Source organism: Papio anubis, chromosome 13 (assembly GCF_008728515.1).
Source record: "Papio anubis isolate 15944 chromosome 13, Panubis1.0, whole genome shotgun sequence".
Classification (NCBI taxonomy): domain Eukaryota; kingdom Metazoa; phylum Chordata; class Mammalia; order Primates; family Cercopithecidae; genus Papio; species Papio anubis.
In genome coordinates, this window is record NC_044988.1 from 15,720,571 (window position 1) to 15,740,059 (window position 19,489).

The 19,489-nt window shown below is 42.6% G+C and overlaps 1 long non-coding RNA gene across 5 annotated transcripts in view; it reads right to left on the reverse strand.

The window, feature by feature from the left end:
* LOC103878451 overlaps positions 1-19,489 on the reverse strand; it is a 76,848-nt gene that overhangs the window by 26,227 nt on the left and 31,132 nt on the right. For all 5 annotated transcript variants that reach the window (XR_004177814.1, XR_001895988.3, XR_004177815.1 and 2 more), the window contains exons 2-4: positions 9,064-9,653; positions 7,438-7,545; positions 1,000-1,111 (exon numbers count right to left, since the gene is read on the reverse strand). This is a non-coding gene — a long non-coding RNA (uncharacterized LOC103878451). The remainder of the gene's footprint in view (positions 1-999; positions 1,112-7,437; positions 7,546-9,063; positions 9,654-19,489) is intronic.

The following is a 19,489-nucleotide window of genomic DNA, read 5'->3' on the forward strand; positions in this document are numbered from 1 at the left end:
GAATAACTTACCCCTCTAAGATATTTTATGCCACACTGCCAAACCAAAGACAGTTCATTTTTTATAAAATAGCAAGACTTTTCTTATTCCAAAAAGAGCTATACATGACCAGGCAAAAAATATCCAGGTCAATTTTTTTTTTTTTTCTCTTGAGACAGAGTTTCGCTCTTTTTGCCCAGGCTGGAGTGCAATGGCATGATCTTGGCTCATGCCTGTAATCCCAGCACTTTGGGAGGGCAAGGCAGGTGGATCACCTGAAGTCAGGAGTTCAAGACCAGCCTGACTATGATGGTGAAACCCCCTTTCTACTAAAAATACAAAAAATTAGCCGGGTGTGGTGGTGCATGCCTGTAATCCCAGCTCTTCGTGAAGCTGATGCAGGAGAATCGCTTGAACTCAGGAGATGGAGGTTGCAGTGAGCCGAGACTGCGCCACTGCACTCCAGCCTGGGCGACAGAGCAAGACTCCATCTCAAAAGGAAAAAAAAAAAAAAAAAGTCAAATTAAGAAAACTAAGAAAGGCAGAGAAATTTCTCCATATTAAAGGAACAAAGGAGACATGGGAACTCAGTACAAGGCATGATCCTACACTGGATCCTAATCTGGGGAAAAAATTTGTTTATAATTAATTATTACATCATTCTAACAATTGAGAAAATCTGAATTTACATTTGAACTATGGATTACACAGATAATACAAAGAAACACAGCAAGTGGGGCAAGATATAAATAATGAATGAATGTAAAGGGCATTTGGGAGTTCCTTGCACAATTCTTGAAACTTGAGATGAAAGGAAATAATTGTTCCTGAACCATCATAACGGAATGGGTAGAAACAAACCCTGTCTTGTTTCTTTTTGGCCTTTTAATTTAAAGTCAATATTTTAATAATCTTTTTGATGCTCCAGTTGGTTGCTCCCAGCCTGCAAATGGACCACTACCAATATGTAATTAAAGGAGAATAACAAATAGAATATAGATTACACAGGTGCTGACTTACAAATGCAAACGTTGTAGCAGAAGATTAAGCTCCCTGGAGGCTAGAGGTGCGCATCTTTGCTTATTGCCATCATAATTCATTAATGGTCAAAGTAACGCTGAGATCAATATTCCTGCAGTCATGGGAATGAAAAAAAATGATCACCACCAAAACAAGATACAAAGACAGCCTCAAAATGTTTCTCCCTGCATAATTAAGAAACCACTCATTGTCATGAATTTTTGTTTTTTTGTTTTTTTTTTTTTTTTGAGACAGAGTCTGGCTCTGCCGCCCAGGCTGGAGTGCAGTGGCCGGATCTCAGCTCACTGCAAGCTCCGCCTCCTGGGTTTACGCCATTCTCCTACCTCAGCCTCCCGAGTAGCTGGGACTACAGGCGCTGCCACCTCGCCCGGCTAGTTTTTTGTATTTTTTAGTAGAGACGGGGTTTCACCGTGTTAGCCAGGATAGTCTCAATCTCCTGACCTCGTGATCCGCCCGTCTCGGCCTCCCAAAGTGCTGGGATTACAGGCTTGAGCCACCGCGCCCGGCCATTGTCATGAATTTTAAAACTGAACAGATTTTCTTAGGTATTGTGTGTTCAAGAGGTGGCATACGTTAAAGGATGTTGAAAAGAATTGTTGTTCCCTTACATAGAATGGTATGCAAGAGACAGAGAAACAGAGTTGCATATGTTTATCTAGTTATCTTCTTAGCTCCTCAAGAACAAATATTTTCCTTGAAGTCTTCTTTCCTTTCTCTCTCTCTCTCTCTCTCTCTTTCTTTCCTTCTTCTTTTTTTTTTTTTTTTTTTGAGACAGAGTCTGTTCTGTCACCAGGCTGGAGTGCAGTGGCGCGATCTTGGCTGACTGCAACCTCTGCCTCCCGGGTTCAAGCAATTCTCCTGCCTCAGCCTCCCGAGTAGCAGGGACTACAGGCACCCACCACCACTCCCGGCTAATTTTTTTTTTTTTTTTTCCAGATGGAGCCCAGGCTAAAGTGTAAGTAGTGCGATCTCCGCTCACTGCAAGCTCCGCCTCCCAGGTTCAGGCCATTCTCCTGCCTCAGCCTCCTGAGTAGCTGGGACTACAGGTGCCCGCCACCACACCCGGCTAACTTTTTGTATTTTTAGTAGAGATGGGGTTTCACCATGTTGGCCAGGATTGTTTTAGTCTCTTGACCTCATGATCCGCCTGCCTTGGCCTACCGAAGTGCAGAGATTACAGGCGTGAGCCACCACGCCTGGCCTACATTTTTCCTATTGGCCATTTGTGTGTCTTCTTTTGAAAAGCATCTATAAAGTCTTTTGCCCATTTTTAAATTGGATTATTTATTTTTTGCTATTGAGTTAAATTCCTTATCTATTTTGGATGTTAACTCCTTCTCAGATGCAGTTTATAAATATTTTCTCCCATTCTGTGGGTTGTCTTTTCACTCTGTTGATTGTTTCCTTTGCCGTGCAGAAGGTTTTTGGTTTGATGTAATTCCACTTGTCCATTTTTACTTTTGTTGCTTGTGTTTTCTTTTTTTTTTTTTTTTTTTTTTTTCTGAGTCTCACTCTGTCGCCCAGGCTGGAGTACAGTGGCGTGATCTCAGCTAACTGCAAGCTCCACCTCCTGGGTTCACGCCATTCTCCTGCCTCAGCCTCCCGAGTAGCTGGGACCACAGGTGCCTGCCATCTCGCCCGGCTAATTTTTTGTACTTTTAGTAGAGGCGGGGTTTCACCATGTTAGCCAGGATAGTCTCAATCTCCTGACCTCGTGATCCGCCTGTCTCAGCCTCCCAGAGTGCTAGGATTACAGGTGTGAGTCATTGCACCAGCAGGCCCTTTTTTTTTTTTTTTTTTTTTTTTTTTGAGAGGGAGTCTCACTCTGTCACCCAGGCTGGAGTGCAATGGTGCAATCTCGGCTAACTGCAACTTCTGCCTCCTGGATCCAAGCGATTCTTGTGCCTCAGCCTCCCAAGTAGCTGGGATTACAGGCACTCACCACCATGCCTGGCTAATATTTTGTATTTTTAGTAGAGATGGGGTTTCGCCATGTTGGCCAGGCTGGTCTTGAACTCCTGACCTCAGGTGATCCACCGCCTTGGCCTCCCAGAGTGCTGGGATTACAGGCATGAGCCACCGCGCCTGACTGTGCTTTTGAGTTCTCATCCAAAAAATCTTTCCCCAGATCGATGTCATGAAGTATTTCCCTTATGTTTTTTTTTTCCAGTAGTTTTATAGTTTCAGATCTTACATTTAAGTCTTTAGTCCATTTTGAGTTGATTTTTGTATATGGTGAGAGGTAGGTGTCTAGTTTCATTCTTCTGCATATGGACATTCAGTTCTCCCCACGTCATTTATTGAAGATACTGTCCTTTTTCCAATGTATGTTCTTAGTACCATCACAGAAAATCAGCTGGCTGTGTGTGGATTTCTTTCTGTGTTCCCTATTTAGTGCCATTTTTATAGTGTGTCTATAGCTTATGTGTCTATTTTTATGCCAATACCATGCTATTTTGGTTATCATAGCTTTGTATAGTATATTTTGAACTCAGGTAGTGTGATGTCTCCAGTTTTGTTCTTTTTGTTTAAGAATGCTTTGGCTATTTGGGAACTTTTGTGGTTCCATACAAATTTTAGAATTGATTTTTTTCTATTTTTGTGAAGAATGTCATTTAAAGTTTGACAGGGATTGCACTGAATCTGTAGATCATTTTGAGTAGTATGTACATTTTAAGAATATTAATTATTTCAGTCCATGAACACAGAATATCTTTCCATTTATTTGTATCCTCTTCAATTTCTTTCATCAGTGTTTTATAGTTTCCATTGTAGAGATATTTTACCTCCTTGGTTAAATGTATTCCTAGATTATATATATTTATATATATTAGTTATTATAAATGGGATTTTCTTGATTTCTTTTTTGGATAGTTCATTATTGGTATAAAAAAACACTACTGATTTTTGTATGTTAATTTTGCATCCTGCAACTTTACTAAATTGGTTTATTGGTTCTAACCGTTTTTTTGGTGGAGTCATTAGGGTTTTCTACACATAATATCATGTCAACTGCAAACAGGGACACTTTGACTTCCTCCTTTCCAATTTGGATGTCTTTTATTTCTTTCTCTTGCCTAATTACTTTGGCTAGCAGTTCTAGGACTATGTTGAATAAAAGTGATGAAAGTGGACATCCTTGTCTTGATCCAGATCTTAGAGGAAAACGTTTCAAGTTTTCCCCATACAGTATGATGTTAGCTGTGGGTTTGTGTGAGACTTTCTGTTAAACATTTCTTGTTTTTTCTTTTTCTTTGGATGGAGTCTTGCTCCGTCGCCCAGGCTGGAGTGTAGTGGTGCATCTTGGCTCACTGCAAGCTCTGCCTCCTGGGTTCAAGTGATGCTCCTGCCTAAGCCTCCCAAGTAGCTGGGACTACAGGTGCCCACGACCACACCTGGCTAGTTTTTGTATTTTTAGTAGAGACAGGTCTTCACCATGTTGGCCAGGCTGGTCTTGAACTCTCAACCTCAGGTGATCTGCCCTCCTCGACCTCCCAAAGTGCTGAGATTACAGGCATGAGCCACTGCGCCCAGGCTCTGTTAAACATTTCTGCTTTTAGTTTTCTAGTTGTAAAGAGGCTCTCTCACCCAAAACTTTTAAAATAAATACTGCCCTTTTATGATATGCTCATATTTTACATAAGTTGGAATAACAAGGCTCTCAAGAGTGATATGACTCACGCCTGTAATCCCAGCATTTTGGGAGGCTGAGGTGGGAGCATAGCTTGACTGCAGGAGTTTGAGACCAGCCTGGGCAACACAGAGGGACACTGTCTCTACAAAAAACAAACAAACAAACAAACAAAATTAGCTAGGCGTGGTGGTGTGTGCTTGTAGTCCCAGCTACTTGGAAGGCTGAGGTGGGAGGATCACTTGAGCCTGGGAGGTCAAGGCTGCAGTGAGCCCTGATCGTACCACTTGCACTCAGCCTGGGCAAAAGAGCAAGACCCTGTCTCAAAAACAAACAAAGAATAATGAATATTTGAAATAGTATAACCGGCCTATTAAGAAAGTCCCAGCTTTGGCAGGCACAGTGACTTACACCTGTAATCCTAATACTTTGGGAGGCTGAGGTGGGAGGGTCACTTGAGCCCAGGTGTTTAAGACCAGCCTGGGCAACATGGTGAGACCCCATCTCTGAAAAACAATTTTTTTTAATTAAAAACATGGGCTGGCTGCGGTGGCACACACCTGTAATCCCAGCACTTTGGGAGGCCAAGGCGGGCGGATCACGAAGTCAAGAGATCGAGACCATCCTGGCCAACATGGTGAAACCCCGTCAACATGGTGAAACCCCGTCTCTACTAAAAATACAAAAACTAGCCAGACGTAGTGGTGCGTGCCTGTAGTCCCAGCTACTTGGGAGGCTGAGGCAGGAGAATCTCTTGAACCTGGGAGGTAGAGGTTGCAGTGAGCTGAGATCATGCCACTGCACTCCAGCCTGGCAACAGAGCGAGACTCTGTCAAAAAAAAAAAAAAAATAGGCCAGACGCAGTGGCTCATGCTTATAATCCCAGCACTTTGGGAGGTGGAGGTGGGCAGATCACCTGAGGTCAGTATTTCAAGACCAGCCTGGCTAACGTGGTGAAATCCCGTCTTTACTAAAAATACAAAAACTAGCCAGGTGTGGTGGCACATACCTGTAGTCCCAGTTACTTGGGAGGCTGTGGCAGGAGAATTGCTTGAACCCAGGAGACAGAGTTTGTAATGAGCCGAGATCATGCCACTGCACTCCAGCCTGGGTGACATAGCAAGACTCTATCTCAATAAATAAATAAATAAATAAAGTTTTAAAAATAAGAAAGTCCCAGTTTTGTGCAAAATTTGAAATTATTTAACTCCAGTCAAGAGTAATTTTTTAGGCTGGGTGCAGTGGCTCACGCCTGTAATCCTAACACTTTGGGAGGCCGAGGCCGGTGGATCACCTGAGGTCAGGAATTCAAGACCAGCCTGGACAACATGGTGAAACCTTATTTCTACTAAAAATACAAAAATTAACCAGGCGTGGTGGTGGGCACCTGTAGTTCTAGCTACTTGGGAGGCTGAATCAGGAGAAATGCTTGAACCTGGGAGGCAGAGGTTGCAGTGAGCCGAGATCACACCACTGCACTCCAGCCTGGGTGACAGGAGCGAGACTCTATCTCAAAAAATAAATAAATAGGCCCGGTGGGGTGGCTCACGCCTGTAATCCCAGCACTTTGGGAGACCGAGGCAGGTGGATCACCATGTCAGGAGTTCAAGACTATCCTGACCGACATGGTGAAACCCCGTTTCTACTAAAAATACAAAAATTAGCCAGGCATGGTGGCGCATGCCTGTAATGGCAGCTACTCAGGAGGCTGAGGCAGAAGAATCGCTTGAACCTGGGAGGCGGAGGTTGCAGTGAGCCGAGATCGCGCCATTGTGCTCCAGCCTGGGCAACAAGAGCGAAACTTGTCTCAAAAAAAAAGTTCATCAAATTAAAAAAATATAATAATATTTTGTAGAAAGGAGGTCTTACTTTGTTGCCCAGGCTGGTGTCAAGCTCCTGGGCTCTAGTGATCTTCCTACCTCAACTTCTCAAAGTACTGGGATTACAGGCGTGAGCCACCACCCCTGGCCTATTATTTTAATTTTTAGAGTTATAATTTTTAAATAGTTTTTATTCTATAACAAGGTCATCTAAGGAGCAAGTTCCAGTGAGCATTTAATTCAGTGAGAACAATAACCCAATCTTGAAAATATATTCTTTTGGAACAGAAGTCAGAGACAATAAAACACTAGATAAAGCCACATGGCCATGTACCAAGCTATTAAATTTTGGAGACAGTACTCTGTGAAATATCAAAGATAATTCCGGGAAAATTTGAGAGAGTATTAAAGCAAATACAACTTTAAGTTTGCAAATACAATCTTATAACTGGGTATGGATAATGAAATGGAAAAAATGCTATGGCTGCAAGATCATTCCTAACACAATGTGTCCCTATGCTACAGAGATTGTCTGCACCTGTGCTATGAGATTATACCCCCATGACCACACAGACCTGCCTACAAAAAAACTACTCATGACTTATGCATGCTTTGAATATATGAAGTGTTTGGAAAAATCACTCTTCTTTCCAATTTCTTGGTTATCTAATGGCCTGCAGGTATAAAAGATAAGAACCTAGCTCATTTATGTTTTCTTCTTCCTTCCAATTCCTTCAGTGTTAGGTAGTTATGTCATTATTTTTAAGTTTTGTTGTGGTTACCCTTTAACTTTAAATAGTATGTTACACCTCAATTTTTCATTCCAAAAACTTGAGTCAGTATCCTGACTTCAGATTATAGAAGTTGCAGGTATCTATGATACTATCCTTCTCTTCATATTTCCTTAACTTTCCATTTCCCACCTTTTGTTACCTATACTTTTATATTATGAAGAATAATGCTTACCTTTTTTTGCAACATAACCAAGATCTTCCTTACTTTGTCCTTAAGTAAAGGATGAACTTTAACTTAGAAGATGAATACATTCTAGAGATCTAATGTACAGGATGGTGACTGTAGTTAAGACAACAACGACAACAAAAAGTAATTACATTAGTAAGACTACATCAATATTGTGCACTGCTGAACTAGGTAGCATGTTAGGAATGCAATTTTCCTCTCTATGAGGGCAGTGTCATATCCTTCATATATTTATCATACCCTTCATATGTTTATCATACCCTTCATATATTCAATGAAAAATGTCTTAGCACCATGTACTAGTCTTTTTCTCACACTCCCTACATTACTGAAAATTATACATTATTCTTCTAAATTGGGCCATAACATACTCAATTAGCTTTTGGTTTTTCTGGAATTATTAATTTCCTACCTTTTTATTGACTAAATATATAGTTTATCTTATACTAAAACTTTTTTTTTTTTTGAGACAGACTCTCGCTCTGTCGCCCAGGCTGGAGTGCAGTGGGGCGATCTCGGCTCACTGCAAGCTCCGCCTCTTGGGTTCACGCCATTCTCCTGCCTCAGCCTCCCGTGTAGCTGGGACTACAGGTGCCTGCCACAGCACCCGGCTAATTTTTTGTACTTTTAGTAGAGACGGGGTTTCACCATGTTAGCCAGGATGGTCTCGATCTCCTGACCTCGTGATCCGCCCGTCTCGGCCTCCCAAAGTGCTGGGATTACAGGCGTGAGCCACCACGCCAGGCCTATACTAAAACTTTTGTGGTTGTTCTCCTAGTAACACTATGGACTGCATGCAATACTTTTGCCCCAGAGTCCTTCTCTTTGGAACTCTTTGTCCTCCTACTTCAAAATGGATAATTTTTTTTTTTAATCACACACTACTTTCCTTTCTTGTGTTAGAAAGATCCCTTGCCTTAATCTTTCTTGGATAACTTCGTCATCCTGCTGGAATACATGCTCAAATAACTTAAAAAAGGAGTCCTTTACAAGCTCTGGTTTGTATGAAACACCTACATTCTACCCTCACAGTTGATTGATAGGTAGGCTGGATATGTAAATTAGTTTCAAATTTAATTTCCCCCAGAACTGAAAGGACTACTCGATTATCTTCCAGCAGCCAGAGATGTTAATGAGAATTTGGCTGTTCAATTTTCATTCCTCTATAGGTGGCCTAATTCTTCCTTCTGGAAGCTTTCAAAAACTTTTGTTTATTCTTAGAGTTCTAAAAATTTTACAAAATTATGTCCAAGTGGGTTATCTTCCCCATTTATCACTGTTGGCACTTAGAGGGTTATTTTAATGTAAAAATGTGTCCTTTTCTCGGAAATTTTCTTATATAATTTCTCTAGTAATGTCCCTTATGCCATTTTGTCTGTTCTCCACTTCTGGATCTCATATTACTTAGCTGTTGGACCTCTTAAATGGGTTTTTACATCGCCTATTTTCTGTCATATGTCTCATCAGTGATGGAGAATGCCATCTTCACCTCACTACTGTCACTTTTGTCTACATCAATTGATTAAAATAACTACTACTACTAACTATGTCAGCCTGGAGTAGAATCCTTGTTTTTACCATTTTGAGTGTTTTACACAGCGTCATACCTACCCAACTGCTGTTCAGATAGTATCCTCTCAGAAGGTTGATGCTGAAAATGCCAGGAAATGGAATATTTTAAATAAAAACAGAAAACCTTATTGAAGTCCGGTTGTAGATATTTCTTTGCCCTCTTCTGCCAGGCTCATCACTCTACCATAGATAAAATTAAATTGGTATGGCATAATTTGCACTTCACAAAATCATGTTGATTACGACCCAGTACCTTGTGCTCTTCTAGGTGGTTGCAAATTGATTGTTTGATGATTTGCTCTTGTATCTTCCCAGGTATCCAAGATAAGCTGAATAGTCTATAATTACTACAGCTGTCCTTTTCCCTGTTTTAAAAAACAGGTACTCCATCTGCTGATTCTACTTGTCAGGACCTTCTTCTGTCCAACCTTCATTTTCTAAAATAAAGGCTGGTGGTCTTGCAATTATATTTGCCAATTCCTTAAGTGTCCTGGGATGCGAGTAATCAAGCCCTGCTGATTTGAATGTACCAGGCTTTCTGAAGTGCTCTTCAATCACTTCTTTCTCCTTGTTTGCCTTTGCACCTCCAAGATGATAGCACTTAATCCAGTTTAGTTTCCTTATCATCGCTGATTAAAAAGAAAAATGAAACAGGTTAAAAACACAGTGAAAGCCTCTGCTATTACAGTTCTTTGTTAATAGTTTTTATTTAGCAGTATCTGCTGATAGTGTTGTTTTGTTGGTAGTTTTAGTGGTTGCATTTTACATCCTATAGAGCAAATTCCTTCTGGTATTCTTCCTTCCATTTTTTCACCCTTCCTGCCTTATTCATTCCTTCCTTTCTTCCTCCCTCCCTCCTATTTTCCCTCCTTCCTTCTCTCTGTCTCTCTCTTTCTTTCTTTTAAATTTCTTACAGAGAATGAGATAAGGGGAAGGGAGGAAAAAAGAGGCCAAGAATCCCACATAACATTATGATTAAGACATTTACTAATCACCAAATGCCCACATGCTGCCCGCAATTTTTCAGCCTGCTTGTAGCTGGAGTGAGGGGGCACATGACTAGTTCTGGTCCACAGGTACTGAAGAGCTATGAGTCTCCCAGGATTTCTTTCCTCTGCCCCAGGTAGCTAGAAGTCACATGTTCTGGACGGTGAACCAACAAAAGACAAGCAGCGTGGACCCCTGAGTCACCATTAGAAGGCCGCAGTCCTAGAGAGTCATCAGATCCCCAGAGGACTATGTGTTAAGCCACAGATATTTGGGGGTTTGTTTTTTCTAGCTTAACATCACTAATACAGTACCAGTTTTTGGATTAGTCAGATTAGGCTAGGTTTTTGTCAAGGGAACAAATTAACCCTGAAATCTAAGTGGTTTAACATGACAAAGGTTTATTTCTTACTCATGGTATGTGGTAGCTAGTCTCCAAAAAGGGCTCCCAATGACTCTTCCCTCCTGGTAATCACACCCTTGGAAAGTTACCTCCTACTCTGACTCTGCATGATCCCATGACTCACTTTAAACAAGGAAGTGTGCAGAAATAAGTGTGGCAGAAGTGACACTGTGGCTCTCCCCAGTGCCTTAGAAATCCTGGCACTTCCTGATATTGCATTTGGAGCCATTCACGATATAAAATGTCTAGAGAATGAACCTCTATGCAGAGGAGCACCAAAGTGCCAGACATAAGCAAAGAAGCATCTTTAGTTCAATCCCAGTCAAGCTTCCTAAGCACCCCAGACCCAGTCACCATCCGACCACAACCACAGGACAGACTCTAAGTGAGTAAAAACTCCCCAGGTGAGCCCAGCCAACTCACAAAATTGGAGAAGTAACAACAAATTGTTGTTTTAAACCATTTTGTATGGGATGGCTTGTTAGGCAGCAGTAGCAACCTGAAGCATCATACATACCCAATGTAGGTGAATGGGCACTGGGCTCCACACAGACATTCATGGAACCAGGTTGACATGGGTTCCACCATCTTGTATCTGCACCATTGGGAATGCGACCTCTTTGATGACAGTAGTAAGGGAAGAGAGGGCTGAGGGGTTGCAATCCAACTTTTAAATGTTTTCATCTCTGCTCCCATTCCATTGGCCAATGAGAATTGTCAGGGAGTAAACGGAGATTCAATGCACATTACATGACTCTGCCACGGACCTTGCCAAAAAAATTTGCCCTTGTTTCCTATAGTATTATAAGGCAGCTTATCCAAGTACCTACCACCCAACTGGCTTTCCAAGAATTATAAACAATGACGTAGGACTGGCTCATACATCTCACAGAACCAACTGGGTGTACCTCCTCCCAACTTTGCATTCTGTGATGCCATGTGGGTAGCTAGAAGTCAGCCACGGTAGAAATATTTGCACCATATAGCTTGGCAAATGCTACAAATCAGGGCTTTCTTCCCATGTATCTAGTTACACCAGATCCAAAATATACCTACTATTCAGGTTGCCTCTATATTCATGCACATTTGTTTATTATTATAGGTAGAATTTTTTAAACTAGCCACTGATGGTCTCATTTCTTTCCCTATTGCAAACAGACCAATCTATGAATTGAAGATGTTAACATAAACCTGATTAACCTTTTATTAATAAAAAAAAGATGGCAGTTTGAAGTTTCTTCTATATAACCAGAATGTGTATATTTTAATACACAGACACTAGGTTAATATTCGTATTAGTACAGTACTGGAAATGTTGCTATAAAAGAAGTATTAAATGTACCTGTTCTCAGTCAGCATCAACAAGGTTTTCACCCCTCCAGTAATTATTGCATCTAATAACACTGCCTTAGCTACTGATTCATTCTGGAAGCTTCAGTATCTTTTAGGCTTTAGAGTTTATATGACTAAACTCCTTTATTTTAAGCCTTGCTGAAAGAGTTAATTCAGTGTCCTGTTCTAGTTCACCAACTCTTTATTTCCAAACCTTCAACCTCCACATACAAACAATCAGGAGAAAGGCCATCAATAAGGTTTCAGCATCTATTACGGGATATGAAGCAATAACATTTTAAATAGCACCTTGGAGGCCTGGAGGAGTTAATACATCTTTCAGCAGTCCCTACTTTATAGCTCTGGAGTATTTTGAACCCTGAAAAGATGGATTATTTATGAGGAGATTGAGAAGGCTCCAGTTGGAGGGAAACCTCATTTCTTGTTTCTTTTTTTTTTTTTTTTTTTTTTTTTTTTTTTTTTGAGGCGAGGTCTGGGCTCTGTCGCCCAGACTGGAGTGCAGTGGCAGGATCTCAGCTCACTGCAAGCTCAGCCTCGAGGTTCACGCCATTCTCCTGCCACCTCAGCCTCCCGAGTAGCTGGGACTACAGGCCAGCCACCTCGCCGGCTAGTTTTTGTATTTTTAGTAGAGACGGGGTTTCACCGTGTTAGCCAGGATGGTCTCGATCTCCTGACCTCGTGATCCGCCCGTCTCGGCCTCCCAAAGTGCTAGGATTACAGGCTTGAGCCACCGCGCCCGGCTCTTGTTTCTTATACAAACAAGAAAGGGTATGCTTTGATAAGGTTTGAATCTGTGTCCCTGCCCAAATTTCATGTCAAACTGTAATCCCCAGTGTTGGAGGTGGGACCTGGTAGGAGGTGATTGGATTATGGGAGCAGTTTCTCATGAATGCTTTAGCACCATCCCCTGGGGGCTTTTCTTGTGATAGTGAGTTATCATGAGATCTAGTTGTTTAAAAGTGTGTAGCACCTGGCCCGGCGCGGTGGCTCACGCCTATAATCCCAGCACTTTGGGAGGCCGAGGCGGGTCTCATGAGGTCAGGAGATAGAGACCATCCTGGCTAACACGGTGAAACCCCGTCTCTACTAGAAATACAAAAAATGAGCAGGGCATGGTAGCAGGAACCTGTAATCCCAGCTACTTGGGAGGCCTGAGGCAGGAGAATCGCTTGAACCCCGGAGGCGGAGGTTGCAGTGAGCTGAGATCGCACCACTGCAATTCAGCCTGGGCAACAAGAGCGAAACTCCGTCTCATTAAAAAAAAAAAAAAAAAAAAAAATGTGATGCTGACATTCCTTCACTGAGAGATGGGGTCCCTCAACTAAGGTGGATTTTTGTAACTGCTTCCACAAATAGAATGAGATCAAATGACATTGCATGGCTTCAGAGGCTGGGTACTAAAAGGCAATGTGGCTTCCACCTGGCTCTCTCCTTGGGACCTGTGCATTCGGAGCCCTTAGCCTCCATGGGAAAGTCCATCTATCCTGAAGCTACCATGATAAAGAGACCACAGAGAAACAGAGAGGTTCCTATACAGCCACAACTCTTCCAGCCACAACTGCTTGAGTCTTTGCAACCCAAGAATCAGGCATGTGCGAGTGTCAGCCTTCAAGCTGTCAGCTGAAACCAAGTTGGAGTGGAAATGAGCTGTCCATGCTAAGCCTTGTTCAGATTACAGATCTGTAAGAAAAGTAAGTGTTGCTCTTGTTTTAAGCCACTGAATTTTGCAGCCCTTGTTTCTGAAACAGCAAGTAACAGATGCCCTTCTAGCTAGCATCCGCAGAATGTTGAAGAAGATTATAGGATGAAGGTCTAGAATCATCTGAGGAGCCCAAAAATAAGACGCACAGCTGGATCTCATGATGGCTTGACGAGAACCTAAACCAGAAGACCAGCAAAATTCAAGTCAGCTACTTAGCTCCAGTGTCCTCCTCTCTGTGCCTCCATGGTCTTCTCCTGTCTCTTATTTTGCGGCCCTCCTCTCTGCCTCTCAGCATGTCTACTTCCTTCCTTCTCTCTGCAGTCTGGTGTTGTGTGTTTCTTCTTGACTGTGCTGCAAAGCCAAAGCTCTTCAGTTGGGATGCTCTTAGTTTAAGAGATCAGCCTATACTAACTTGCATCCTTTCTCTCCAGTGAAAAATTCTTGGGAGAGAGGATCTAATTGGCCAGCCTGAGTCAGATGTCTCTTTCTGGTCCAATCAGATGACACTGGGGGCAAGGCCACATTGTACCAACATGGCTGCCACTCCCGCTGCCCAGCTCCCTGTGAAAATTCTTAGAAGGGGGCTCAGAGGCCTGCAAACATAGCAATACATCCAATGCTTGAATATTAGAAGGCATTTTGGATAGTCTTGTTCATGTGTAAAAACCTACCACAGCCAGGCACGGTGGCTCACACCTGTAATCCCAGCACTTTGCGCGGCCGAGGCGGGCGGATCACCTGAGGTCGGGGGTTCGATACCAGCCTGACCAATATGGAGAAACCCCGTCTCTACTAAAAATACAAAATTAGCCGGGTATGGTGGCGCATGCCTGTAATCCCATCTACTCGGGAAGCTGAGGCAGGAGAATCACTTGAACCCGGGAGGCAGAGGTTGTGAGCTGAGATTGCGCCTTTGCACTCCAGCCTGGGCAACAAGAGTGAAACTCCGTCTCAAAAAACAAAACAAAATCCTACCATAGACTCCCCTTTAAATTGCTTTTTGCTTTATTTACAAATATGCTTAGACAAGTGTATGCCAACCCCCTCCTCATTCCCAGTCCATTCTCACAGTTATTTGAAAGGGCACTTCTGGAACTCCACAAGAAGGCAGTGGATCCGAAAGATGTAACCTCAAGGAACAGAACTCAATGATTGATTTTTCTTATATTTATTGTTTGAGGTTTATCTTATAATGTGAAGTTGCCTTCCTTCCTTTCCTTCCTTTCCTCCCTTTTCTCCCTTTCCTCCCCTCCCCTCCCCTTCCCTTCCTTAGACAGAGTCTCACTCTGTCGCCCAGGCTGGAGTGCAGTGGCACAATCTCGGCTCACTGCAACCTCTGTCTCCCGGGGTCAAGCGATTCTCCTGCCTCAGCCTCCCGAGTACTTGGGATTACAGGCGTGAGCCACCGCACCCGGCCGAAACTGAGGCTTCTTGATGAACTTTGACAATTTTCCCACACTAAAAATTTTCTGGCAGGGCACGGTGGCTTATGCCTGTAATCCGAGCATTTTGGGAGGCCAAGGCAGGAGGCTGGCTTGAGGCCAAGAGTTCAAGATCAGCCTGGGAAACATAGCAAGTCTCTGAAAAAAAGAAAAAGATTTTAGAATTTCCCATTGCTAAGTAATCTGTGGTGTCAGAAATCAGGATAGAGGTTGCCCCCAGGGGAGGGAGAGACTGGACCGGATCTCTGGAGTGCTGAGAATGTTTTGTTTCTTTTTCTGGGAGGTGGATGAATGAGTGTATTCCAGTTTGTGAAAACTCATGAAGCTATACACATATGATATGTACATTTTTCTGTAGGTATATTATCCTTCAATACATGTTTAAATATACTTCACTAATTATAAAAGATCGCTCAAACCAGCGTCACTATCACATGTTGCTGATCAGTTTGTAGAAATATAGATAAAATATATGGTATATATACATATGATTTAACAGTACAAATAACATCTTCTATAAATACATACATGTTTGTTAGGGTGTAAACTCCATCGTAACATTTCTTCAGGATGCTGTATAGATATACTAACCTCTCATAGAAAACTCAGGCCCCTAAAATCCTCCATTTGAGTGACAGTGGAATAGTGAATGGCTCTAGAGTCAGACTGTTGGGGCTCCAATTCTACTGCATGCTAGGTTTTTTTTTTTTTTTTTTTTTTTTTTTGAGACGGCGTTTTGCTCTTGTTGCCCAGGCTGGAGTGCAATAGGGCAATCTCGGTTCACTGCAACCTCTGCCTCCCAGGTTCAAATGATTCTCCTCCCTCAGCCTCCCAAGTAGCGGGATTACAGGCAGGCGCGATCACGCCCAGCTAATTTTGTATTTTCAGTAGAGACAGGGTTTCTCCATGTTGGTCAGGCTGGTATCGAACTCCCGACCTCAGGTGATCTGCCCACCTTAGCCTCCCAAAGTGCTGGGATTACAGGTGTGAGCCACCGTGCCTGCCCTTTGTTTTGTTTTTGAGACAGGGTCTCAAACTTTCTTTTTTTGAGATGGAGTCTCGCTCTGTAGCCCAGGCTGGAGTGCAATGGCGCGATCTTGGCTCACTGCAACCTCCGCCTCCTGGTGTGTCTGGAATTGGTTCCGGCCGGTGGGTTCGTGGTCTCACTGAATTCAAGAACTGAGCCACAGACAGACCTTTGGGGTGAATGTTACAGCTCTTAAAGATGGCGCAGACCCAGAGAGTGAGCGGTTGCAAGGTTAATTGTGAAGAGCAAAAGGACAAAGCTTCCACAGCATGGAAGAAGACCCCAGTGGGTTGCTGCTGCTGGCTGGGGTGGCCATCTTTTTTCCCTTATTTGTCTCCTCCCATGTTCTGTTTCTGTCCTATCAGAATGCCCTTTTTTCAATCCTCCCTGTGATTGGCTACTTTTGGGATCCTGCTGATTGGTGCATTTTACAGAGTGGTGATTGGTGCATTTTACAATCCTCTTGCTAGCTACAGAGCGCCGATTGGTGCGTTTTACAATCCTCTTGCTAGACAGAAAAGTTCTCCAAGTCCCCACTTGACCCAGGAAGTCCAGCTGGCTTCACCTCTCACTGGGTTCAAGCAATTCTGCCTCAGCCTCCTGAGTAGCTGGGATTACAGGAGACTGCCACCATGCCCAGCTAATTTTTGTATTTTTAGTAGAGACAAGGTTTCACTATGTTGGTCAGGCTGGTCTTGAACTCCTAGGTTAAAGCAATCCTCCTGCCTTCACCTCCCAAAGTGCTGGAATTACAGATGTGAGCCACTCTGCCTAGCCTGCATGCTAGTATTATGACCTTGGGAAAGTGATTTAACTTCAGCTTTCTTATCTAAAATGGAAATATTAAAAATAACTACTTCATGGGAATGTTGTATAAATTTTAAAAATAATGCTTATAAAGTGCTTGAAAACAGGTCTGTCCCATAGTAAAAACTTCATAGATATTAATTATTATTATTGTTGTTGTTATTAGACTATCTGAAAATCAAAGAAGAGAGCATCCCTTTTTCTACCTTTTACTATCCCATCCACTCCAACTCAACAGAACTCACTTCAATTCAGTTTACATTGATTAGGCATCTCTGTGGGCCAGGCACCATGCTCAAATCTGGGCAGAGTGGATGCTTAAAGCATGTTTCGGGCTGTACAGAGTCCCCTACTGCAGAGACCTAAACCCCTGGGAAAATTCTATGCTGGTAGCATTTCCCAAAGGTTCTGTGGCTCATTTCTCCCCAAGTTCACTTCTGGTGCTATTAGAAGTTCTACAGATTTCAGTCTTGAGCCAGTGCGTGAACACAGGCAAATTGTCTCTGGTGGGGTTCTAATCAGAGGAACCTGGCAAGGTAAAAAAGAGGAAGCAGGATGAAGGCTGTGTTTATTTTTTGTTGTGGATATTGTGTTGTGTTTCACCAGAGTGCCAGTCTACTTGACCTAAACAGAAACAACCTGTGTAGTCTTGTGTGACACTGGTATTGTTTTAAGTCAACATTAGGAGGTGGGACAAGAGAAAATGGCCATTAATTAGAACTTAAGCCCCAAACTCTCTCTATATACAATGGGGCATGGAGCGTCCAAGCTGAACAACTGTTTGGAGGTCATTTGTAACCAAGGTAATCTGCTATGGACAGTATCAAAAATGATAGTCACCTCCTTCAGAATTCACTGTCACCGTTGTCCTTAATAACTCCTATTTTTACTGTTCACATCTAGCACTGCACCAATGGATGAGCTGAGAACGTCTTGAAAAGGAACTTGTGAAAAATGCGAAGGAAATACTACTGCTAAATAGGCAAGGCTAATGTTCTCACAACTGTGGAAAACAAAACTGAAAAGAAAACACAACACCAAAGTCCTAAAGCAGTGTTTTTGCATTCATTTTCTCCCTCCATCTTTCCTTCCTGAATAAGCAGCTAACGGAGAACAGCCTGATATGCATTCCTCTTCCCTTCCAGATAGAGAATTGGGTGCTCTGCAGCTGGGCTTCTGTCCTGTCCATACCCGGCAGGGACACAGCTGGTAAAAGAAGAAGAAGAGACTGGGTGCAGTGGCTCATGCCTGTAATCCTAGCACTTTGGGAGGCCGAGACGAGCAGATCACCTGAGGTCAGGAGTTCCAAGACCAGCCTGACCAAGATGGAGAAACCCTGTCTCTACTAAAAAAAAAATACAAAATTAGCTGGGCGTGGTGGTGCATGCCTGTAATCCCAGCTACTCGGGAGGCTGAGGCAGGAGAATCACTTGAACCGAGGAGGAGGAGGTTGCGGTGAGCCGAGATCGCACCATTGCACTCCAGCCTGGGCAACAAGAGCGAAACTCCATCTCAAAAAAAAAAAAAAAAGGAAGAGCAGGGGTAGAGGAGGCAGGAACTCCGCAGTGCACAGGGAGGGACTGTCTCCCCCCAGGTTAGGCAGCCCTGTGCCATGTATCCCGGCATGTGGGAGGTAAGGATCCTTCCCCACTTGATTGTTTCTGGGCAGAATTCAGCATGGTGAATAGCATGGGCTGGCACCCAAAGTGCTTGGCTTTGAGTCCTGGCTCAGCCATTTACCTTGCATAAGTAATTTAGTCTCTCTGTGCTTCAGCTTCCCCATCTGTAAAATGGGCATAACAATAGTACCTGCCTTCTAGAGTTGTGATGAAATTAAAGGAGTTAGTATGTGAAAAACAGTTAAAACAGGGCTTAGCACATATAAACCACCCAATAAATGTTAGCTGTTATTATTATCTCCTTTAGCTCCAAATCATAATTACGATGAACATCATTGTATTATTTTGTCCTCCAGTTGCATGCCATGAAACCACCATATAGGCAAAAATTACCAAGTCCTTTTTCTATTTTAGTTACTACATACTTTATCAGACTCAAGATGAAACACTTTGGGCTGACTTAACAGTGATGACTAAAGTGAGGTCCAGGATGCTATTTTACTAGAAATCCTACCTCTAGGAGTACCTTCTAAGGGAATTTTCAGATATGCAAATCCAAGGTACAAAGGGCATCACTGCAGTATTATTTACGGAGTGAAAAACTGGCCTAAGTGTAGAACAATCTGAGAATGATTAAATATGTTATGGTGCAGAAATAGGCTTTTAAAGAATTTTTAATGACTAGGAAATGCTCATGAAATAAACGTAAGTAGAAAAGCAGGCTTCAAAACTGTTTACAATTGGATCACATTTGGTAACTATGTAAGCACATTTGCAGAGAAAACAAAACCCTAGAGAAATGTATCAAGATGTTCACAGTGGAGTTTCTGAGGGTGGAACTTAAGTATGGTTTTTGTTTACATTTTCTTTATATTTTTTGGTGCCTTCCATGTTTTACACAGGAACACACACAGTTTTTATATTTGGGAAAAACATTAAGTCATAAAACCAAAACATTTAAAGAAAGAATCCTTCAGAAGACATACAGTGGACTGAGAGGAACTAGGAATTGAACCCATGTTTCCTAACCTCTAGTTACTTGGGTGTTTTAAAGCCCAGAATGCCACATAATAGAGACAGGTGTTGTTACTTTTGAAAAAATAAATAAATAAATAAATTATTATT